We start from the raw sequence: 25,904 nt of genomic DNA on the forward strand, positions 1-25,904 counted from the left end.
TGCTGCAATTCATGATGTCGCAAAGAGTCTGACATGACTGAGCAACTGAACTGAACTGATCTGAAGACAATGAAAATAAAAATTTACACTCAGAGACAAAAATTAACTGAGAAAATGGAAAGTGCATCACATTTTTGGTATAGAAGGCATAATGCAGCATAGATTTCATGATTAATAAAATGGATTTACAAATATCAAAATCACACATCGCATGATTAAACTGAGGAAAAGAAGTCTGAATTTTATATCATCATCCTACAACTTGGAAGTAGGAAGCAACAAATGCAAGTGAACAACTTCCTGAGAAGAGGAGAGATCTGGACCCTTCCCAGGACATTCTCTTTTCTCCTTTTCCTGTTGCATTAATACTAACGTGTCTCCAGAGACTGGGACAACATGGATCAACTGGTGAATGATGAGCTTTGGAGCATTGAGCCCTACGGTCATACCATTGTGAATAACTGGCAGTGCCTCCAGCTCACTAATTTTCCTGTTCTAATATTGTGAGTCCACTCCTATATCTCCATCCTTTGTAGGAACCCACATCAAAGGTCCAGCCTGAGTCTGTCTTCCTGACCATCCTGAGGAGGGACCCTGAGACTTCATCACACATCAGGCAGGAGACGGGCAGTGAGTCTGTGCTCCTTGGTCATGTTCTAGCAGAGATGCAGCCCAGCCCAGTAAGTAAGACAGGGATGGATGAAGGGAATGTTGAGAACATGAATTTTACCACTATAAGACAAACATAACAGTTGGGATAGACAGGTGGGAGGACACCAGTATACAAATTTCAGATTAGAGCCCTGTGGTCTTCATGATCTTTGCTCCAGTTGGGGTGTGAGAACTCTCATTCAGAGTCCTGCTTTCACCATCACTGGTTCTGATTCTGGCTGGCACCCTACCCACCCGAGCAGCCAATGGGTCTCTGTAACCTTCCCCTGAGCACTTCAACTCATTAAGAAAGCAGTCATGGGGAGACTGAGTAGGATGACATTAATCAAAGTATCAGGTACTGTTATTCAAGGCTTCCTAAGTGTCATACCTCTCTGTCAGGTATGTTTTTGTGTTTCTTGGATAGTTACATCTGCATCATCTCTTCCAAATTATAAGTGCACATATTCTTATTATTTTATTAAGAAGAAAGGACATTTTTTTTCACTGCCTGCCCTAGGCTCACCTCCAGGGATGTGCGAGTCTGGTGGGCTGCAGGCAAGGCAGCCAGGCATAGGTCCCAGGCGCAGCAGCTGCTGGAGGGCAGGTCCTGGCACCTGCCTGAAGCCTGGGCTGGCCTGCTCCCCCACTGGGTGCAGAGAAACATGGTGAATGCAGGGTGGAGGGGCTGCAACAGTTGAGGGGCGTGCTCCTCCACACGTCTTTCCAGCTCCTCAAGAAGCACATTTTATGTCACATGTATCACATCATGAGGTAGAAAATGTTAAAACCTTTTTGAAGCCAGTCACCCTGGGTAGACTGATTCCGGACACAGGCCACCCAGTGAGTCTTCCTGTTTTCACCCAGTCCTGTCACTTCCCTGTCAGCCCTGGTAGAGACTCCCTGCTCATTGTGCCCTTCCTCTTGGAGTTTTCTGGAGGACACAGAAGAGGGGAGTGGGCAGCACTTGCTGCATCAACATTAGGAGGAATGTCTGAGATCACAGGCAAAGGTCAAAGAAATAATTGGCACCTGAAATTTTCAGGGTAAATCTCTCTGTTGATGCTGTTCCTTGATTTCACTTCATCTATCCACTTTCTCCTCTGTATTTATAATCAACTGAATCAATCATGAAAAGAGACATAAATATCAGAGTCTTGGTTTCAGAAAACTGAAAACAATTCAAAATAATATACCCCAGGTGTGTCTATTGTTATACTTCTGTACTCCTGCTGAAAACTTTCAGTAAGTCTGAAAACAGTGAAATTTAAGGCACAGGACTCAGAGAAGAAAAAGGTAATTTTGAATCCTATAACTCTACCAATTCTTAGTGTGTTATGGGGAAATTTCTTAGCATCTATGAGATTTAGGATTATCAACTGGGTTGATTCTTCATTAATACAAACCCACTGAATTAGGACTTAAACAAATAGTTGTTGCCCTCTATACAATAGCTATGTGATGGATGCATAAAGAAAGTGCAAAATACCTTTTTGATATTTTGTTCCTAATAATGATTATGGTAAGTCTCACATCATCAGATTTAAACATTTGTTGATCTGATATTATGGTTTCCCCTCATCCCTGACAGGACATTTTATTTTTGTTTATACAAGTATATCCCTCAAATATGAACAGAACTGAGTGAGGGACATTTATTTCTGATTCCTGAGAGCCTATAACTTGATAGCACAGAAGTGGCCCCAAGAATTTTTTTTTAAAAACCCAGTTAAGTGTTGAATAAACCCTTCCAGTTTTCACAGAAACAAAGTGTGGGCAATATAGCTTTTGCATAGTGCACCATTCATGCCAGTGCTGTCATCCTTTTCAGAATATCCCAAAGGACTAGAGACAAAATAAAATAGAATTAGTTTTTATGTCATGGACTTTTTATGCAACCTATTATTTTCCATTTAATCTTCAGATTTCAATGATCAAAAAACCATTTCAGAAGTTTTTATAAGTATGGGGTGGGGGGAAGAGTCAGAAAATATTGGGACAGTACATTTTATTGCACTTGCAGAGATGTATTTTAAAATTTCCTATCATTCCATGCTCTGGTGCCCTGGGACAGAAAAGGCTTTGAACTCTTCTGTCATATAATCCATGCTGCTGCTGCTGCTGCTGTTCAGTTACTAAAGTGGTGTCCAGCTCTTTGCAACCCCATGGACGGTAGCCCATCAGGCTTCTCTGTCCATGAGATTTCTCAGGCAAGAATACTGGACTTGGTTGCCATTTCCTTCTCCATTGGACCTTCCCAACCGAGCAATGGAACCCACAACTCCTGCATTGGCAGGAGGATTCTTTACCACGGAAACACCTGGGAAACCCAATAGCCCTCTTCAGTTCAGTTCAGTTCAGTTCAGTCCAGTCGCTCAGTCGTGTCTGACTCTTTGCGACCCTATGAATTGCATCACTGACTCGATGGACATGAGTTTGAGTGAACTCCGGGATTTGGTGATGGACAGGGAGGCCTGGCATGCTGTGGTTCATGGGGTTGCAAAGAGTCAGACACGACTGAGTGACTGAACTGAACTGAGAGCTTTATCCTGTATGCCTGATGCACATTTTATGTTTACACCATGAGACCTTGAATAGGTCGAGATCAGGGACCAAATGTCATTTATCTCTATACTCAAATGCAACATAGTGAGGCTGAGCAGAGTTAAACACAGCTCTGCTTTGTATAACATTAAATAAATTATTCTCTATATTATAAGAAAAAGGGAAGACAATTTAACATTTATATATCCACTATTTGCCTTCTTTCCTGGAACCCTTGCTTCATATAGATATCTCTAAGAACTCCTGAAAGAGAAAAAAAGTATGACCTGCTTGGTTTTATTATCAAGACCTTCAATGGTGAGAGGGTAACAGGCAGGAAGGCCAGGGGTCTCCAAGAGAGGAAATAGCCTGCAAGTGTCAGACATTTTTATTTCTCTTAAGCAGCAGGAGGAAACAAACTAGTGATATTTTTTCCTTCTCTACACAAATTTAAAAGGAGGTTTATCTTAAAATACTGTGTTGCCATAATGACACCTGGTTTCACCTGAAGTTCAGTTCAGTTCAGTCGATCAGTCGTGTCTGACTCTGCGACCACATGAATCGCAGCATGCAAGGCCTCCCTGTTCATCACCATCTCCCGGAGTTCACTCAGACTTACGTCCATTGAGTCCGTGATGCCATCCAGCCATCTCATACACGGTCGTCCCCTTCTCCTCCTGCCCCCAATCCCTCCCAGCATCAGAGTTTTTTCCAACAAGTCAACTCTTCTCATGAGGTGGCCAAAGTACTGGAGCTTCAGCTTTAGCATCATTCCTTCCAAAGAAATCCCAGGGCTGATCTCCTTCAGAATGGACTGGTTGGATCCCCTTGCAGTCCAAGGGACTCTCAAGAGTCTTCTCCAACACCACAGTTCAAAAGCATCAATTCTTCGGCACGCAGCCTTCTTCACAGTCCAACTCTCATATCCATACGTGACCACAGGAAAAACCATAGCCTTGACTAGACGGACCTTAGTTGGCAAAGTAATGTCTCTGCTTTTGAATATGCTGTCTAGGTTGGTCGAAACTTTTCTTCCAAGGAGTAAACGTCTTTGAATTTCATGGCTGCAGTCACCATCTTCAGTGATTTTGGAGCCCAAAAAAATAAAGTCTGACACTGTTTCCACTCTTTCCCCATCTGCTTGCCATGAAGTGATGGGAAAGATGCCATGATCTTAGTTTTCTGAATGTTGGGCTTTAAGCCAACTTGTTCACTCTCCTCTTTCACTTTCATCAAGAGGCTTTTTAGTTCCTCTTCACTTTCTGCCATAAGGGTGGTGTCATCTGCATATCTGAGGTTATTGATATTTCTCCTGGCAATCTTGATTCCAGCTTGTGTTTCTTCCAGTCCAGCGTTTCTCATGATGTACTCTGCATAGAAGTTAAATAAGCAGGGTGACAATATACAGCCTTGACGCACTCCTTTTCCTATTTGGAACCAGTCTGTCGTTCCATGTCCAGTTCTAACTTCCTGACCTGCATACAGATTTCTCAGGAGGTAGGTCAGGTGGTCTGGTATTCCCATCTCTTTCAGAATTTTCCACAGTTTATTGTGATCCACACAGTCAAAGGCTTTGGCACAGTCAATAAAGCAGAAATAGATGTGTTTCTGGAACTCTCTGATTTTTCCATGATCCAGCAGATGTTGGCAATTTGATCTCTAGTTCCTCTGCCTTTTCTAAAACCAGCTTGAACATGAGGGAGTTCACGGTTCACGTATTGCTGAAGCCTGGCTTGGAGAATTTTGAGTATTATTTTACTAGCATGTGAGATGAGTGCCATTGTGCGGTAGTTTGAGTATTCTTTGGCATTGCCTTTCTTTGGGATTGGAATGAAAACTGACCTTTTCCAGTCCTGTGGCCACTGCTGAGTTTTCCAAATTTGCTGGCATATTGAGTGCAGCACTTTCACAGCATCAGCTTTCAGGATTTGAAACAGCTCAATTGGAATTCCATCACCTCCACTAGCTTTCTTCGTAGTGATGCTTTCTAAGGCCCACTTGACTTCACATTCCAAGATGTCTGGCTCTAGATTAGTGATCCCATCATCATCATTATCTGGGTCATGAAGCTCTTTTTTGTACAGTTCTTCCGTGTATTCTTGCCACCTCTTCTTAATATCTTCTGCTTCTGTTAGGTCCAGACCATTTCTGTCCTTTATCGAGCCCACCTTTGCATGAAATATTCCCTTGGTATCTCTAATTTTCTTGAAGAGATCTCTAGTCGTTCCCATTCTGTTCTTTTCCTCTATTTCTTTGCATTGATCGCTGAAGAAGGCTTTCTTATCTCTTCTTACTATTCTTTGGAACTCTGCATTTAGATGCCTATATCTTTCCTTGTCTCCTTTGTTTTTCACCTCTCTTCTTTTCACAGCTATTTGTAAGACCTCCCCAGACAGCCATTTTGCTTTTTTGCATTTCTTTTCCATGGGCATGGTCTTGATCCCTGTATCCTGCACAATGTCACGAACCTCATTACATTGTTCATCAGGCACTCTATCTATCAGATCAAGGCCCTTAAATCTATTTCTCACTTCCACTGTATAATCATAGGGGATTTGATTTAGGTCATACTTGAATGGTCTAGCGGTTTTGCCTACTTTCTTCAATTTAAGTCTGAATTTGGCAATAAGGAGTTCATGATCTGAGCCACAGTCAGCTCCTGGTCTTGTTTTTGTTGACTGTATAGAGCTTCTCCATCTTTAGCTGCATAGAATATAATCAATCTGATTTCGATGTTGACCATCTGGTGATGTCCATGTGTAGAGTCTTCTCTTGTGTTGTTGGAAGAGGGTGTTTGCTATGACCAGTGCATTTTCTTGGCAAAACTCTATGAGTCTTTGCCCTGCTTCATTCCGCATTCCAAGGCCAAATTTGCCAGTTACTCCAGGTGTTTGTTGACTTCCTACTTTTGCATTCCAGTCCCCTATAATGAAAAGGACATCTTTTGGGGGTGTTAGTTCTAAAAGGTCTTGTAGGTCTTCATAAAACCGTTCAGCTTCAGCTTCTTCAGCGTTACTGGTTGGGGCATACACTTGGATAACTGTGATATTGAATGGTTTGCCTTGGAAATGAACAGAGATCATTCTGTCGTTTTTTGTTTTTTTTTTAATAGTTTTTTATTTTTTAAATTTTAAAATCTTTAATTCTTACATGCGTTCCGAAACATGAACCCCCCTCCCACCTCCCTCCCCGCAACATCTCTCTGGGTCATCCCCATGTACCAGCCCCAAGGATGCTGCACCCTGCGTCAGACATAGACTGGCGATTCAATTCTTACATGATAGTATACATGTTAGAATGTCGTTTTTGAGATTGCATCCAAGTACTGCATTTCGGACTCTTTTGTTGACCATGATGGCTACTCCATTTCTTCTGAGGGATTCCTGCCCGCAGTAGTAGATATAATGGTCATCTGAGTTAAATTCACCCATTCCAGTCCATTTTAGTTCGCTGATTCCTAGAATGTCGACGTTCACCCTTGCCATCTCTAGTTTGACCACTTCCAATTTGCCTTGATTCAACTATTCTCAAACCTAGAGATAACCAATGCCTTTTTCTTATGGAAATGTTTATCTTAAGCTATGCTAATGTACTATGCATTTACCCCAAACTCTGTCTTCAAGTTGGTTCTGCCTCTTGGCTCAGAACCTACTTGACAAACCAGTATGTTATACTCAGATATTGTTCCCCTAATCTATGCCAATGAAACTATTTGTATGGTGATCTGTCCTTCTTCAAGATTCAAGTTAATCATTTTATGGCCCAGGATGAACCATTTGGTGCCAAGATTATCCCAAAATGCATCTTATCGGTGAGGAGCCTAGTGCCATTCTGAGTTTTAAGACATTCCTTTCTTTCATTAACAGACTGCTAGTGACTATATAACATCCAGCTGAAGACTAGCAGGGGGTACTCTTTCTGCCCCCTTCTGATGCCTGTCAGAAGCTTTCTCTATCTCCTTTATACTTTAATAAAACTTTATTACACAAAAGCTCTGAGTGATCAAGCCTCGTCTCTGGCCCCGGATTGAATTCTTCTCCTCCAGGGGCCAAGAGTCCTGGCGTCTTTGCGTGATTCAAAAACAACCTTTCAATGGGATATATTTTTCTCTAATGATCACTGCAAGGTTAAGACTCTTAGATTAAGATTGGGGGTTGAAAGTTCTACAAATAATAAAGGAAGAAAAAAGGGGAGTACAGAATTTCTCAAATGCACATAAAGATATTTATCATGTGTAGAGAAATTGGGAAAAGTAAAAGGAAAATCATTCATTTGACTATTAACTATATGAACATCAGTATCTATGTTTTTCAAGCACCATGTTCTCAGTACTCATCTTTACCAGTAACTCTAAGATTTTATTCCCTTTACTATGATATGACTTCAGTTTAATGTTATTTTTGCTACTGCCCACTATATTAAAGGGCTCCAATACTCACTTTCCTTCTATCTCTAATCAACTCTACTGACTTGCTATTTGGTCATGGATATTCATAATAGGGGGCTTCCCTGGTAGCTCAGCTGGTAACGAATCCACCTGCAATGCAGGAGACTCTGGTTTGATTCTTGGGTCAGGAAGATCCCCTGGAGGAGGACATGGCAACCCACTCCAGTATTCTTGCCTGGCGAATTCTCATGGACAGAGGAGCCTGGTGGGCTACAGTTCATGGGGTTGCAAAGAGCTGGACATGACAAAGTGGCTAAGAACAGCACAGCACTCATCATGGGAGGGGACACTGGGAACTGGGAAAACAACAAAATCTACATTCCATTTTTTGGTAGAAACATACCAACCTTGGGTTTTCATGTCTCAGTTCAGTTCAGTTCAGTTCAGTCGCTCAGTCGTGTCTGACTCTTTGCAACCCCATAAATTGCAGTATGCCAGGCCTCCCTGTCCATCAGCAACTCCCAGAGTTCACTCAACCTCATGTCTATCGAGTCAGTGATGCCATCCAGCCATCTCATCCTCTGTTATCCCCTTCTCCTCCTGCCCCCAATCCCTCCCAGCATCAAAGTCTTTTCCAATAAGTCAACTCTTTGCATGAGGTGGCCAAAGTACTGGAGTTTCAGCTTAAGCATCATTCCTTCCAAAGAAATCCCAGGATTGATCTCCTTTAGAATGGACTGGTTGGATCTCCTTGCAGTCCAAGGGACTCTCAAGAGTCTTCTCCAACACCACAGTTCAAAAGCATCAATTCTTCGGTGCTCTGCCTTCTTCACAGTCCCACTCTCACATCCACACATGGCTATTGGAAAAACCATAGCCTTGACTAGACAGACCAGCAAAGTAATGTCTCTGCTTTTGAATATACTATCTAGGTTGGTCATAACTTTTCTTCCAAGGAGTGTCTTTTAATTTCATGGCTGCAATCACCATCTGCAGTGATTTTGGAGCCCAAAAAAATAAAGTCTGACACTGTTTCCACTGTTTCCCCATCTATTTCCCATGAAGTGATGGGACCAGATGCCATGATCTTCGTTTTCTGAATGTTGAGCTTTAAGCCAACTTTTTCACTCTCCACTTTCACTTTCATCAAGAGGGTTTTTAGTTCCTCTTCACTTTCTGCCATAAGGGTGGTGTCATCTGCATATCTGAGCTTATTGATATTTCTCCCGGCAATCTTGATTCCAGCTTGTGTTTGTTCCAGTCCAGTGTTTCTCATGATGTGCTCTGCATAGAAGTTAAATAAGCAGGGTGACAATATACAGCCTTGACGTACTCCTTTTCCTATTTGGAACCAGTCTGTTGTTCCATGTCCAGTTCTAACTGTTGCTTCCTGACCTGCATACAGATTTCTCAAGAGGCAGGTCAGGTGGTCTGGTACTCCCATCTCTTGAAGAATTTTCCACAGTTGATTGTGATCCACACAGTCAAAGGCTTTGGCAGAATCAATAAAGTAGAAATAGATGTGTTTCTGGAACTCTCTGCTTTTTCCATGATCCAGCGGATGTTGGCAATTTGATCTCTGGTTCCTCTGCCTTTTCTAAAACCAGCTTGAACATGAGGGAGTTCACGGTTCATGTATTGCTGAAGCCTGGCTTGGAGAATTTTGAGCATTACTTTACTAGCATGTGAGATGAGTGCAATTCTGCAGTAGTTGGAGCATTCTTTGGCATTGCCTTTCTTTGGGATTGGAATGAAAACTGACCTTTTCCAGTCCTGAGTTTTCCAAATTTGCTGGCATATTGAGTGCAGCAGTTTCACAGCATCATCTTTCAGGATTTGAAATAGTTCAACTGGAATTCCATTACCTCCACTAGCTTTGTTCTTACAGACGCTTTCAAAGGCCTACTTGACTTCACATTCCAGGATGTCTCATGTCCTATAAATCCATCTTTGTCATTCATTCTAGAATCTTATTCCCCAAATCCTGTATGAAATCATCTCAGCCTAGTGATGCATTTTTGCTCTGAATTAATTAAATACTCCAGTACCCAGTCTCTCACTGTCATATCCACCTGTGCATGTCTACCATGTGCTCTCCCCTAAAAATACTCTCTGTCATTTATCCACACACTGGTGAATAGCATTCTTTCCTCCATATCCAATTTGGCTTGATTTACATTCAAATGTTCCTCATATCACTTAATGACAAACCAATTTCTGCATTCATCAGGAGAGAGCTCTCTGTTGGGAAGGCTGCATGGATGTGATTGAGAAGGTTTCATCACATCACTATTCACAATCATCCCACTTTATCCACTACACACACACAAGTGAACCAAAACCACATTTTTTAAAAACCTTTAAGAGATAAGACCACGAAGAAACATAAAGAAAATAGATTTTGGAGTAAGTGGATTCTGCTCTAGTTAGCATAAGTCAGAAATAGAGGAAACATTTGCTCAATTTGTCCATGGAATGGCTGCAGGTTGTCCTGATGTTGATGGAGGGGCTCTCCTAGCGTATCAGAAACCAGTCTACTTGAGACTGCATGACCACAGTAGTATAGATGGGTCTGCAGATGTACCCAATGGAGAGGAAGGTCTACCCATTTGTGAGACTATATCTGGGATATTTTATTAGATCATCGTGGTGAGATTAATTTAGGACTATGTTGGAAACAGATGAACAGGACCTGAGTCTTAGAGCACAATATCCTTATAAAGGATGAGGCTTGGCTGATAAGCAGTCTCTCAAATGTTTCCAATGGTCCCAAATCCTGGTTTTCATGCCCTTGCAAATTTCCCCCTCATTGACTATGAGGTGTACATAGTGGTGTGATTACAAGAGAGAGAATGTGGAAAAAATATTTGGAAGTCTCCTCAGGAATTGGAGTAAAAATATCTGAATTTCTTCTTGCTGCTTCTCTCTTTAGGTTGATAGAATCCAACTTCCATGTTGTGCACTGTTCCTTCAGGGGTCCACATACCAAGGAACCTTGAGAACTCTCTGAATAATATGCTGGGTACCTGTGAATGCTACCAACAGCCCTGTGAGTGAGCTTGAAAGTGATCCTCTACTCATAAAGATTTCAGAGGCCTGCAGCCCCAACCAATACCCTGACTGCAACCTTCTGAGAGGTGCTCTGAAATATTTCAAGAAAATGTCAATTATCAAATAATAAGCAAAAATCAAGAATTTCCCAATATGGCAATGTAATTCCATTAGAGAAAATTTTTAAAGTGAAGACTCATTCAAATTACAAAAGAAAAGCAATGCTGTTAAGCCTCCATGATATAAAAATGTCTTCCAAAGCAAAGCCAACGGCAACAAAAATAAGAAGTTATACTTAGAAAAAATATTAACTAAAAAAAAAAGAAAAAATATTACTGAGAAAATGGAAAGAGTATCACAGTCCTGATATAAAAGACAATATAGCATAGAGTTCATGATAAATAAAGTGAAGTTACAGATATCAAAATCATACATTGATTGTTAAATGAGAAAAAGTTTAAATTTTATGTTAACCTCTATAATTTGTAAATAAGAATCAAGAGCACAGGTGTACTTCATCCTGAGGAGAAGAGGGATCCAGACCATTCCCAGGACATTCACTTTTCTCCTTTTCCTATTCTGTTAATATTAACAAGTCTCCAGAGATTGGGACAACATGGAACAACTGGCTAATGATGAGCTTTGGGCATTAAGTTCTAAGGTCATACTGTTGTAAATAATTGGTCAGTGCCTCCAGTTCATTATTTTGCCAGTTCTTTTTTAAATATTTATTTATTTAAATTGGAGGATATTTACTTTACAATACTGTGGTAGTTTTTGCCATACATCGACATGAATCAGCCACAGGTGCACATGTGTCTCCCTTCCTGAGCCCCCTTCCCATTTCCCTCCCCAACCTATCTCTCTGGATTGTCCCAGAGCACTGGCTTTGGGTGTCCTGCTTCATGCATTGAACTTGCCCTGGTCATCTATTTTACATATGGTAATATACATGTTTCAATGCTATTCTCTCAAATCATCTTACCCTCGCATTCCCCCACATAGTCCGAAAGTTTATTATTTACATCTATGTCTCTTTTGCTGCCTTGCATGTAGGATTGTTACCATTTTTCCAAATTCCATATATATGCGTTAATACACTGTATTGATGTTTCTCTTTCTGACTTACCTCACTCTGAATAAAAGGCTCCAGTTTCATCCACCTCATTAGAACTGACTCAAATGCATTCCTTTTTATAGCTGAGTAATATTCCATTGTGTATATATACCACAGTATCCTTATCCATTCATCTGCCTATGGACATCTAGGTTGCATCCATGTCCTAACTATTGTGGTTCCATGTCTGTGTCCATCCTTTGTAGGAACCTGCATCAGAAGGTCCAGCCTGAGTCTGTCTTCCTGCCTGTCCTGAGGAGGGACCCTGAGACTTCATCACACACCAGGCAGGAAAGGGGCAGTGAGTCTTTGCTCCTTAGTCATATTCCAGCAGAGATGCAGCCCAACCCAGTAAGTACTGAGGGAGACAGTGATGGATGAAGGGAGTGTTGAAAAGGTATTTCCTCTTCAAGAAGAATAAACATAATAGTTGTTATAGAAAGATGCTGTTGTTGTTCAGTTGCTCAGTCATGTCTGACTCTTTACAAGCCCACATACTGCAGCACACCAGGCTTCCCTGTCCTTCACTGTCTCCTGGAGTCTGCTCAAACTCATGTCCATTGAGTCAGTGATGCCATCCAACCATCTCATCCTCTGTTGCCCCCTTATCTTCCTGCCCTCAGTCTTTCCTAGCATCAGGGCATCAATCTATTCAGGTTTGGAATAGAGCCCTTTGAAGTTTATGTTCACAGTTCTGGTTGGGGTGTGAGAACCTTCATTTAGAGTTCTGCTTCCACCCTCACTGGTTCTAGCTATGGCTAGCTGGCATCCCTCGTACCAGAGGAGCAGCAAGTGGGTCTCTGTAAACTTCCCCCTAAGCACTTGAGTTCATTACGAGAGAGGTATTGAGGATGAAGACAAGATGACATGAATCATAATATATACTGTTATGGAAGGCTTCCTAAGTGTCAGATTCTGAAGTATGTGTTTTCTCTCCTGTTTCATTTCATCGGAATAATCTCTTTCAAAATACAGGTGCACACATTATTATTAACTGGAGGAAAAAAGCACAGCATTCTATGTAACATGTGCAAGATCATGAGTTAGAAAATGTTAAAACCAAGTTTGAAATCAGTCAGTCTGGTCAGACTGACTACAGATACAGGGCACCTGGGCAGTCTTCCTATTTTCACCCATCATGTCACTTTCCGTCAGTCCTGGCAGAGATTCCCTGTTCAATGTGCCCCTCCCCTTTGTAGTTTTCTGGAGGATACAGTGGAGGTAGTAGGTAGCACTTGCTGCAACTACTGTAAGAAGAATATCTGTGATCACAGGCAAACGTCATAGAAACAATTGGCACCTGATGCTCCATGGTAGATCTCTCTGTTGACTCTGTTTCTGAATTTCACTTCACCTGTCCACTTGCTCCTCTGTACTTATAATCAATTGCCTCAATCATGAAAGCTGACACAAAATCAGAGTCGGGGTTTGAAAACTTTGAAAACTTTGAAAAAAATGAAAACTTTGAAAAAAAAATCTGATATGCCTCTGTGTTTAGACTGAGATGCCTCTGTTTAAAGTTGTGCCTCTGCTTGAAATTTTGACATTTAGGGCATGGGACTCAGAGAAGAGAAACTTAATTTTGAATCCTGTGTGCCACACACATTCTTAATATATTATGGGACAATTTCTCAGAATCTGTGAGACTTAAAATTTTCGACTGAGTTGATTCCTCATTGATACAAAACCGCTGAGTTAGAACTAAATGAATAATTGATGCCCTCTGTGCCATAACCCTGTGACAGATGCATTAAGAAAAAGGGCAAAATGCATTTTTACATTTGTTACTAATAATGATAATACTAACTCTCATGTTATCAGATTGAAATATCTGTCTATCTGATGTTATGGTTTCCCTACATCTCTGACAAGGCATATTATTTTTCTTTATATAAGAAGAGAAATGTCTGAGGCTCATTTATTTCTGATTCCTCAGAGCCTATACCTTGATGGCACAGAGGAGGCACAAGAAATAAAAAATCCCCAGTTAAGTGTTAAATAAACCCTTCCATTTTTCATAGAAACAAAGTATGGGCAATATGGTTTCCACACAATGACCATTTGTGCCAGTGTTTTCATCCTTTTCAGAATGTCCCATAGGACTCGAGACAAGATAAAATAGTGCTTGTTTCTGTCTATGTCATAGACTTTCTTTGGGACCTATTATTTTTCATTTAATAGCACCAGCAGCATTCAATCGTTGAAAAACCACTGCAGAAATTTTCATGAATAAGAGGAAAAGAGTTAGAAAAGAAGGCACATCTTAATGGATGGCTGAGACACATTTTAGTTATGCTATTCAGTTATGCTATGTTATTTATGCTCCAACTCGAGACAGAAAAGGCTTTGATCTCTCTGCCATATAGTCCATGAAAGGTCAGTAAACTGAGGGGATTTTATTAATACACATGCTATCCCAATACTGATTGAAATTCTTTATATTAATACAAATGACCAAGTATTGATTAGGTTCCAAATTTCCCTTAGGTGCTACATGTGTTCTGGAAGTCGGTATTAGACTCTTTTATTTCCAAGAAGGAACAGAAGCACAGAAAGTTTGGGAGATTTGCACACACTCCTCTGATAGGAAGTAAAAGACCCAGGACTCAATAATTAACATGCTTATTTCTTCTGCACCAGTTCTCTGTCACCTCCATACAGCTAAGAAATATTTCTTTTCAAACCTATTTTGGCCCCTGAGATAAAATTAAGGTAGAAGAATTGATTGATCCTTTTTTGTTCAGGGACTTCTCTGTGAATTATGGGACAGACGCAGCAGTTTACAGAGGCCATAATGGCCCTAACATGAAGGATTATAGGGTTTTCAATGACTCATCATGCACTTTGCCATCCAGTTTTGAGTGTAAAGTTGAAAAGATTACCTATACAAGGTGAAAATATCAAATGCAGCTATTAAGAAATTATCACAAGACAGACTTCAAGGATATTTTCAAAAGATAGGTTAATAAAAGAGAATGCAGTTGGCAGAAAATGATTTTTGCTTTGAAAAAATGTATGCAATTAATATTAGTAAAACTGATTATGCACCAACTATTAAAACTAGGAAGACTGTCACTCACATATGATATACAAAGAAGTATGATACAGAAAGAAGTATAGAATTTTCATAGGACTGTTGTAAGCAGAAACTGATGTAAATAAAAATATATTAAATATAAATTAAATGTTTATTTAATATATCAATAAAATGTATTAAATCATATATTTAAATATAAGATAAATTAAAGTTATATTGGAAATTTGTTAAATTTATAATAATGTATATAGTATAAGTTTATGAACTGAAGAAAATGGCTTTTTGTGTGTATCAGGAAGATGTTTGAAGTATTGTTTGTAGTTCACAAAGAGACTTAACCAAAACATTGTGGTAAGCAAGTTTATTTCAGGGGCAATATGGGTAGTATTCTGTTTAGAGAAGATTTTACAAAAGCTGGTTACAGATACATAAATGAATATTGACATTATGAAAGCATTTCCAAGGAAACATATCCATCAAGTTCATGATATTGGTTGCTTTTGGGGACATGTATGCTGAAGAATGGGATGGAGCTGAGATGCCAAGAAAAGTTAAATTTTATCTTTAATGTTTCAAATCTCTATGAAATATGAGATTTGAAGCAAATATTATTAAATGTATATACTTTAAAATAGGTAGGGATTATTGATGATAGCATTAACTGGTAATATTAATGAAGCTTTTACTAATGGTTGGGCAATGCTCTTTGGCAGTATTTATCAAGCCCAGCTTCACATTAAAGTGACCAATAAACTCACTTGCAGATCCTGAAATTGGTTCTAGGCTAAGGCTGGGGTAACCAAGTATTTTTTAAAAGACACATGTAAATTTGGAGAAAGAAATGGCAACCCACTCCAGTATCCTTGCTGAGAGAATCCCATGGACAGACAAGTCTGACGGGCTATAGTCCATGGGGTCTCAAAGGGTCACAGCCAACTTAGTGACTGAACAGCAATAAAAACAGCAACATGTAAATTATCAGCCAACTGGAACTGAAAACCACTTGTTTAAGCAATATGAATGATTTTTAAGACTTTTTAAAATAATCCTATTAGTGGTTGGTTTAGTTGCTAAGTTGTGTCCAACTCTTACAACCGCATGGACTAAAGCCTACAAGGCTCCTCTGTCCATGGGATTCTCCAGGCTAGAATACTGCAGTGGGTAGCTTTTCCCTTCTCCAGGGGATCTTCCCAACCCAGGGATCAAACCCAGGTGTTCCAGATTGCAGGCGGATCTTTACCAACTGAGCCACAAGAGAAGTCCAAGAATACTTGGGCTAGGAGGGATAGGAGTGGGTAGCCTATCCCTTCTCCAGTGGATCTTCCCCACCCAGAAACCGAACCAGGGTCTCGTGCATTACAGGCAGATTTTCTACCAACTGAGCTATGAGTCTGAGTGACCAGAGATAGTATAATAATCCTGTTAGGCAGATCCAATTATTATCACAATTTTAGAGATCAGGAAATGGCCCAGAGGTGTTTACATTATACTAATTAGAATTTTTTTCAGCTAAGTCAGAATGTGACCTGCTAAAATAATGAAGCTGAGTTACTTTCAGACAGCAGAAGTAAGAGAATTGTGATCCCTTTACCAGGAAGAGTTGACATGAAAATCTGTTAACTTGGCCTAAGAAGACTGGGTCCTGACCTGGCTGTGGGACCTTCCCTGGGGCTGAAGTCCTCTTCTGTAAATATGCAGGTTTATGATCAGGAGAACCAGACCATCAGGTATACGAAAAGGCACGCAACATCAGTTAATATTGGAAACGCAAGTCTAAAGCTAAATAAAAGTTCACCTCACATCTCTTTGGATGACTTTTTAAAGAAAAAACTTCAAAGAAAACAAATGTTGGTGAGAATGTGGAAGTGGGGGAACACTTGCCCCTGATCAGTGAGAATGAATATTGGTACAGTCATTACAGAAAATAGAATGGAGGTTCCTTAAAAGTTAAAACCTGAAACTAATTGAACTAGATCTACCATAGGCTGCAGCAACCCCACTTCAAGGTAGATGCCAAAGAAATAAAATTGGAACCTCAAACAGATAAATGCATTTCTTTTCAATGTGCTGTTATTTGAAATAGTGAAGATATATAGTCTATTGACCGATGAATAGGTTAAAAAAAAAAACCAGCTATTAATTCTGGTTATGTTCTTGAAGTCTGCTAACAGAGATCTTAACTGTTACTACACACACAAATAGAAACTCTATTTCTATTTGAGGTGACAGGCGTGTTAATTAACTTAACTGTGGTGATCATTCCCAAGGTCCCTGTGTATTAAATCATCACTTTGTATATCTTTAAAAAATCTTCATGTTGCACAACTCAAATATATGCAATTTTGCCAATCACTTCAGTAAACTGAAAAAAAGAAAATACAGTGAAGTTGTATTATCCTGCCAGCACAAAATAATGTCCAAAAATATTAACTGGTTTCTCACATCAGACATTTAACTGAGACAGTAGTGAAACAAATAATCCTATATAGAATGTAAAAATTTTAAGAAGGATTCTTAAATGTTGTTGTTGTTTAAAAATTGAGAGTGCTCTGTATACTAACACCACATTTGTAGTCACCAATGCTGTATGATCATGAGTGCTTAGTTAAACTATACTGATCAAAATTTGAAGCCCACCAAAGTCAAAAATGGGGCTTCCCAGGTGGCACTAGTGGTAAAAGAACCCGCCTGCCAATGCAGGAAACATAAGAGACATGGGTTCAATCCCTGGGTCAGGGAGATTGCCTGGAGGACTGCATGGCAACCCGCTCCAGTATTCTTGCCTGGAGAATCCTATGGACAGAGAAGCCTGGCGGGCTATAGTCCATAGGGTCACAGAGTCGGGCACAACAGAAGCGACTTAGCAAAGTCAAAGATATAAAGTCTATACTGAATGACTTTTTAAAAACAACTGTGGGACTTCCCTAGTGTTCCAGTGGCTAAGACTCTCCAATCTTAATAGAGGGCACACTGGTTTGATCTTTGCTCCAGGAACTAGATCCCACATGCCCCAACTAAAGCTTCCTTATCTGCAAGGGAGATGAAAGATCCTGCATGCCCACAACGAAGACCTGACATGTATAAGTAAATAAATAAATATAAATTTTAAAATAAGATAATCCTGATTTTTGAGTAATCAATTATTTCATGAAGTAAGAAAGACAGAAGGAACAAAGGATGATCTAAAACTCTGAATGTAATATAAAAGCGTGTTCTGGTTAGGAGCATTCATTTTTAATTTAGGATCCAGGTGATACTGTCCTGCATTACATAGAGATTTGTAAATATTCTAAATGAAGGAACTATCTAGAATTTTATCTGACTCTTTGTGACCCCATGGACTGTAGCATGCCAGGCTCCTCCATCCATGGGATTCTTCAGGCAAGAATACTGGAGTGGGTTGCCATTTCCCTCTCCAGGAGATCTTCCCAATCCAGGGGTCAAACCCGGGTCTCCCACATTGCAGGCAGACGCTTTACCATCTGAGCCACCAGGAAAGCTCATGAATAAAATAAGATATACAAAAATATGTCCTAATTTCTTTACATTGAATTATGTATTTTCTTAGAGGGAGAAGGAAATTTCTGATTCTGTATTATTTCTAAAGAAGTAGGCTGTATTTTACTGAGATCATGGATGTAATACCTCTAACATTCTTGTTCCCTTTCACTTTTATGTGGAGTTTTATAAAGTAAGAGTGTATAGATACAGGTGAATAACACAGAAACCAGTGAGGGAACAATTCTAAACAGAATTTATCACACTAAGAGATATTGCTGAAGGAAATGAGGTGTATAATCTTAGAAATGTATTGCTTGAATCCAAAATATGGACACAGTCTCAATGCCTGTTTACCTATTTTCTTTGTTTCCAGCCCTGTTTTCTTTTTCCAAAGGTGTCCGAGATACACAGAAGTGGAAGTCTAACAAGTGTCTCAGAATTCTTCCTCCTGGGACTCTCAGATGATGCAGAACTGCAGCCTTTGCTCTGTGTCCTCTTCCTGTCCATGTACCTGGTCACCGTGTTGGGGAACCTGCTCATCATATTAGCCGCCACCTCTGACCCCCGCCTCCACACCCCCATGTACTTCTTCCTCTCCAACCTGTCCTTGGTTGACATTGCTTTCATCTCCACCACAGTTCCCAAGATGATTGTGGACATCCAATCTGACAGCAGAGTCATCTCCTGTGAAGGATGCTTGACTCAGATGTCTATTTTCATCCTTTTTGCATGTATGGATTGTATGCTTCTTACTGTGATGGCCTATGACAGATTTGTGGCCATCTGTCACCCACTGCACTGCATGGTCATCATGAACCCATGCCTGTGTTGCTCCTTAGTTTTGGTGTCCTTTTGTATTAGCCTTTTGGACTCCCAGGTGCACAATGTGATTGTGTTACAAGTTACCTGTTTCCAGGATGTAGAAGTTTCTAGTTTCTTCTGTGATCCTTCTCAACTGCTCAACCTTGCTTGTTCTGACACTTTCACCAATAACATATTCAGCTATACTATCGGTGCCTTGACTGGTTTTCTCTCTATCTCAGGAATCATTTTCTCTTACTATAAAATTCTTGTCTCCATTCTGAGAGTCCCCTCATCAGGTGGGATGTACAAAGCCTTTGCCACCTGTGGTTCTCACCTGGCAGTTGTTTGCTTATTTTATGGAACAGCCCTGGATGTGTACCTCAGCTCAGCCATCTCACAATCTCCCAGGAAGGATGCAGCAGCCTCGGTGGTGTACACTGTGGTCACCCCCATGCTGAACCCCTTCATCTACAGCCTGAGGAACAGAGACATCCAAAGGGCCCTGTGGAGGTTCCTGGTAGCACAAACTCAACTTAGGACCTCGCAACCCATTTGAGGGTATACTAAAAAATGTAGCAAAACTAAACCTGGAGATCTAAAAATTCCACCTCTCTCATGACACCATTTTTATAGCTCTTATTGCCTTCATGCCTCTCCTTGCTTTCTACCTAAATATTATTTCTCTGTAGCTTATTCCCCTGCCAATGCAGGAGACACAAGAGACACAGGTTCAATCCATGGGTCCAGAAGATCCCTGGAGGAGGAAATGGCAACCCACTCCAGTATTCTTGCCTGGGAAATCCCATGGACAGAGGATCCTCGTGGCCTACAGTCCACAGGGTCGCAAAGAGTCAAACAAGACTGAGCATGCACACACACACACACACACACATGTTTTAACATGACAGTGGAGAGTTCTAAGATCTTTTTTTGTATCAAAATCACTCCTTGACAGAATCTCATTATATCTATGGAGATTCTATATTTTTATCTTTGGTAGCCCAAGAATCCTCAAAAGATGAATAATTCCCCTTTAATATACCAAAAATGTACAAGTTTTCCAAGCTCTTATATATTTTCAAGAGTAAATTCTATTTTCATATCTGCACTTGCTGTTATGTGAGCTGCAAGTCACTGCTCCTCAGCCTTGACTTCTATTGAAATCATCTGGGAAGTTTAAAATACTGACCACTGGGTCTCACTACCAGAGTTTCTGATTCAGCTGGACTTGGGTGTAGTCAAAGCACGAGGATTTTAAAAAGCTCTCAAGTGGTTCTAGTGATCCAACTACTGATCCAAGTTAAGTCTCTCTTTCAAAGGTGAACTTTATGACTTGGGTCTTAACATTCCTCATGGACAAATGCTGAAGATCCAAAAGAGATCAGCAGTCAAAGGGGGAAGATATGGAGACCCTGGTGTGGTAATAAGCAATGTGTTTTCCCCATTATAACCAATAAATTTCTCCACATAGCTTCTCTACATCGTACACCTGGCCTTTGCTTTAGGGTGGGGCATTTGAAATCACATTCCATCTTGTGGTCTATGTTCCATCTTGTATTCATCTTAACATATATTCAGCAGTGGCTTGCAAATGCCTTCACTCTAAAAGCTCAACGAGTCCCTTTATACCCCTCCAGCCCATGGTAGAGTAGCTTTGTCCTTCAGTTATGATCACTATGGTACCACTTTTTTCTTTCTTGTCTTTCAGTCCTTCAATAACATTTTAACCAACTCTTCATATTAAATATTCATCTGTAAACAGCTAATTGGTTTCTATTGCTTTTTTGACTGAACCTTTACTGAACCTTTACTGTAGCATGGGATATAAAAGTACATTGTATGATGCCTGCAGTTTCATGATTACAAAACATGCACAGGTAAGAAGGCTAATTATCCATAATATGTCTTAGTCATGGGTAGCCAACTGGAAAATAGGTGATGATATTATTTTTCCAATTACACGTGGCTCTAATGATGCCTAAAGATCATTAAATCACCCAAGTCATCACAACAAATGTATCTTCTTTCATTTTTTTAATATATATTTATTTATTTTAATTGGAGGCTAATTACTTTACAATATTGTATTGGTTTTGCCATACGTCAACATGAATCTGCCATGGGTTTACACGTGTTCCCCATCCTGAACCCCCTCCCACCTCCCTTCCCATCCCATCCCTCTGGGTCATCCCAGTGCACCAGCCCCAAGCACCCTGTATCATGCATCGAACCTGGACTGGAGATTTGTTTCACATATGATGATATACATGTTTCAATGTCATTCTCCCAAATCATCCCACCCTCTCCCTCTCCCTCTCCCTCTCCCACAGAGTCCAAAAGACTGTTCTATACATCTGTGTCTCTTTTGCTGTCTCGCATACAGGGTTATCGTTTCCATCTTTCTAAATTCCATATATATGCATTCAGTTCAGTTCAATTTAGTCACTCAGTTATGTCTGACTCTTTGCCACCCCATTAACTGCAGCACGCCAGGCCTCCCTGTCCATCACCAACTCCCAGAGTTCACTCAAACTCACATCCATCGAGTTGGTGATGCCATCCAGCCATCTCATCCTCTGTCATCCCCTTCTTCTCCTGCCCCCAATCCCTCCCAGCATCAGGGTCTTTTCCAATGAGTCAACTCTTTGCATGAGGTGGCCAAAGTACTGGAGTTTCAGCTTTAGCATCATTCCTTCCAAAGAACACCCAGGACTGATCTCCTTTAGAATGGACTGGTTGGATCTCCTTGCAATCCAAGGGACTCTCAAGAGTCTTCTCCAACACCGCAGTTCAAAAGCATCAGTTCCATGGCGCTCAGGTTTCTTCACAGTCCAACTCTCACATCCGTACATGACTACTGGAAAAACCATAGCCTTGACCAGACGGACCTTAGTCAGCAAAGTAATGTCTCTGCTTTTGAATATACTATCTAGGTTAATCATAACTTTCCTTCCAAGCAATAGTATACTGTATTGGTGTTTTTCTTTCTGGCTTACTTCACTCTGTATAATAGGGTCCAGTTTCACCCACCTCATTAGAACTGCCATATGACCCAGCAATCCTACTGCAGGGCATACACACTGAGGAAACCAGAATTGAAAGGGACTCATATACCCCCAATGTTCATCGCAGCACTGTTTATAATAGCCAGGATGTGGAAGCAACCTAGATGTCCATCAGCAGATGAATGGATAAGAAAGCTGTGGTACATATACACAATGGGATATTACTCAGCCATTAAAAAGAATACATTTGAATCAGTTCTTCTTTTATATTACTGTAGGATTGCAAAGGACCACATTGTCAGAAAGAGGAGTGTTTCCTTTGAGCAGTGGCATCCTGGTTAGGACTTCACCAAGCTTCCCAGTCTTCAGTCAGGATAACTCAGTTTTGGGGTTCCTTTTGTTTTCTACAAAATGAGCTTTTGAAACTCCTAAGAGATGTCACACATCATTTTTGTGGTAGTTATCTTGGTGTTCTGAAAGCTTTCCATGACTAAATTAATTTGCTTTACATTTTCCAACCAAGGATAAACTGCATTGATTGAAACATAAATAGTAAAGGAGGGAATCCATGTAACAGAAGATGAAATCGTATTATTCAGTGGGAAAAGATATAGTGCATTAAAATTACTAGTACTTTTAAAATATTACGTTAAATATATGTTCTAAAATATTGTATTTATTCTCCATTCATCTCAGCAAATGATAGGCAAGGAATAGTGGAAAAAGCCAAAGGAAGTTTGCTTTTCTGTGTATATGGTTTAATTTCAAGGCTGTTCTGTAAAATTTTCTACCTGTTATTTTCAGACTGCACCATCTTAAAAATTTCAAAAGATAAGTAAACATGTGAAGTTTTCAATTTGAGAATATTATAATGGAATATGCACATTTGATTATTAATCTTAAATTTCTACAACACTCATGAAATGCCTTTCCATGATGTATAACATTGGCAAAATAGGGTAAATAACCCATGTCCGAGGTCACAGGCGGCGGCCATGAGTGCCAGGCTGAGACAGCACAGGAATGGCCGAGAGGAGCTACTCACGTCTGAGGTCAGGGGCGGCTGCCCAGAGGAGCAACCCCACGTCCAAGGAGCGGTGGCTGCGTGGGCACAGGAGGGCCGAGAGGAGCCACTCCGTGTTCAAGGTCAGGAGGGGCGGTGGTGAGGAGATACCCCTCTTCCAAGGTAAGGAGCAGTGGCTGTGCTTGCTGGAGTAGCTATGAAGAGATACCCGTGTTCAAGGTAAGAGAAACCCAAGTAAGACAGTAAGTGTTGTGAGAGGGCATCAGAGGGCAGACACACTGAAACCATAATCACAGAAAACTAGTCAATCTAATCACACAGACCACAGCCTGGTCTAACTCAGTGAAACTAAGCCAAGCCCTGTGGGGCCACCCAAGACAGGCGGGCATGGTGGAGAGGTCTGACACAATGTGGTCCACTGCAGAAGGGAATGGCAAACCACTTCAGTATTCTTGCCTTGAGAACCCCATGAACAGTATGAAAATGCAAAATGATAGGATTTGGAAAGAGGAATTCCCCAGGTCAGTAGATGCCCAATATGCTACTGGGTATCAGTGGAGAAATAACTCCAGAAAGAATGAAAGAATGGAGCCAAAGCAAAAACAATACCCAGCTGTGGATGTGACTGGTGATAGAAGCAAGATCCGATGCTGTAAAGAGCAATATTGCATAGGAACCTGGAATGTCAGGTCCATGAATCGAGGCAAATTGGAAGTGGTCAAACAAGAGATGGCAAGAGTGAATATCAACATTCTAAGAATCAGCGAACTAAAATGGACTGGAATGGGTGAATTTAACTCAGATGACCATTATATCTACTACTGCGGGCAGGAATCCCTCAGAAGAAATGGAGTAGCCATCATGGTCAACAAAAGAGTCCAAAATGCAGTACTTGGATGCAATCTCAAAAGCGACAGAATGATCTCTGTTCATTTCCAAGGCAAACCATTCAATATCACACTAATCCAAGTCTATGCCCCAACCAGTAATGCTGAAGAAACTGAAGTTGAACAGTTCTATGAAGACGTACAAGACCTTCTAGAACTAAAACGCAAAAAAGATGTCCTTTTCATTATAGGGGACTGGAATGCAAAAGTAGGAAGTCAAGAAACACCTAGAGTAACAGGCAAATTTGGCCGCGGAATACGGAAGGAAGCAGGGCAAAGACTGATACAGTTTTGCCAAGAAAATGCACTGGTCATAGCAAACACCCTCTTCCAACAACACAAGAGAAGACTCTACGCATGGACATCACCAGATGGTCAACACCAAAATCAGATTAATTATATTATTTGCAGCCAAGGATGGAGAAGCTCTATACAGTAAGCAAAAACAAGACTGGGAGCTGACTGTGGCTCAGGTCATGAACTCCTTATTGCCAAATTCAGAATTAAATTGAAGAAAGTAGGGAAAACCACTAGACCATTCAGGTATGACCTAAATCAAATCCCTTATGATTATACAGTGGAAGTGAGAAATAGATTTAAGGGACTAGATCTGATAGATAGAGTGCCTGATGAACTAGGGACGGAGGTTCGTGACACTGTACAGGAGACAGGGATCAAGACCATCCCCATGGAAAAGAAATGCACAAAAGCAAAATGGCTGTCTGAGGAGGCCTTACAAATAGCTGTGAAAAGAAGAGAAGTGAAAAGCAAAGGAGACAAGGAAAGATATAAGCGTCTGAATGCAGAGTTCCAAAGAATAGCAAGAAGAGATAAGAAAGCCTTCCTCAGCGATCAGTGCAAAGAAATAGAGGACAACAACAGAATGGGAAAGACTAGAGATCTCTTCAAGAAAATTAGAGATACCAAGGGAACATTTCATGCAAAGATGGGCTCAATAAAGGACAGAAATGGTATGGACCTAACAGAAGCAGAAGATATGAAGAAGAGGTGGCAAGAATACACCGAAGAACTGTACAAAAAAGATCTTCACAACCCAGATCATCACGATGGTGTGATCACTCACCTAGAGCCAGACATCCTGGAATGTGAAGTCAAGTGGGCCTCAGACAGCATAACTATGAACAAAGCTAGTGGAGGTGATGGAATTCCAGTTGAGCTATTTCAAATCCTGAAAGATGATGCTGTGAAAGTGCTGCACTCAATATGCCAGCAAATTTGGAAAACTCAGCAGTGGCCACAGGACTGGAAAAGGTCAGTTTTCATTCCGATCCCAAAGAAAGGCAATGCCAAAGAATGCTCAAACTACCACACAATGGCACTCATCTCACATGCTAGTAAAGTAATGCTCAAAATTCTCCAAGCCAGGCTTCAGCAATATGTGAACCATGAACTTACTGATGTTCAAGCTGGTTTTAGAAAAGGCAGAGGAACCAGAGATCAAATTACCAACATCTGCTGGATCATGTAAAAAGCAAGAGAGTTCCAGAAAAAAAAAATCTATTTCTGCTTTCTTGACTATGCCAAAGCCTTTGACTGTGTGGATCACAATCAACTGTGGAAAATTCTGAAAGAGATAGGAATACCAGACCACCTGACCAGCCTCTTGAGAATCCTATATGCAGGTCAGGAAGCAACAGTTAGAACTAGATATGGAAGAACAGACTGGATCCAAATAGGAAAAGGAGTGCGTCAAGGCTGTATATTGTCACCCTGCTTATTTAACTTCTATGCAGAGTACATCATGAGAAATGGTGGGCTGGAAGAAGCACAAGCTGGAATCAAGATTGCCAGGAGAAATATCAATAACCTCAGATATGCAGATGACACCACCCTTATGGCAGAAAGTGGAGAGGAACTAAAAAGCCTCTTGATGAA

At 40.7% G+C, this 25,904-nt stretch overlaps 1 pseudogene; it reads left to right on the top strand.

Annotated features, from left to right (window-relative positions):
- Positions 1–396: 396 nt before the first annotated feature.
- LOC138440589 (olfactory receptor 7E24-like) lies at positions 397–19,648 on the top strand (annotated as a pseudogene).
- The last annotated feature ends 6,256 nt before the right edge of the window (positions 19,649–25,904 follow it).

Source organism: Ovis canadensis, chromosome 5 (genome assembly GCF_042477335.2).
Source record: "Ovis canadensis isolate MfBH-ARS-UI-01 breed Bighorn chromosome 5, ARS-UI_OviCan_v2, whole genome shotgun sequence".
Classification (NCBI taxonomy): domain Eukaryota; kingdom Metazoa; phylum Chordata; class Mammalia; order Artiodactyla; family Bovidae; genus Ovis; species Ovis canadensis.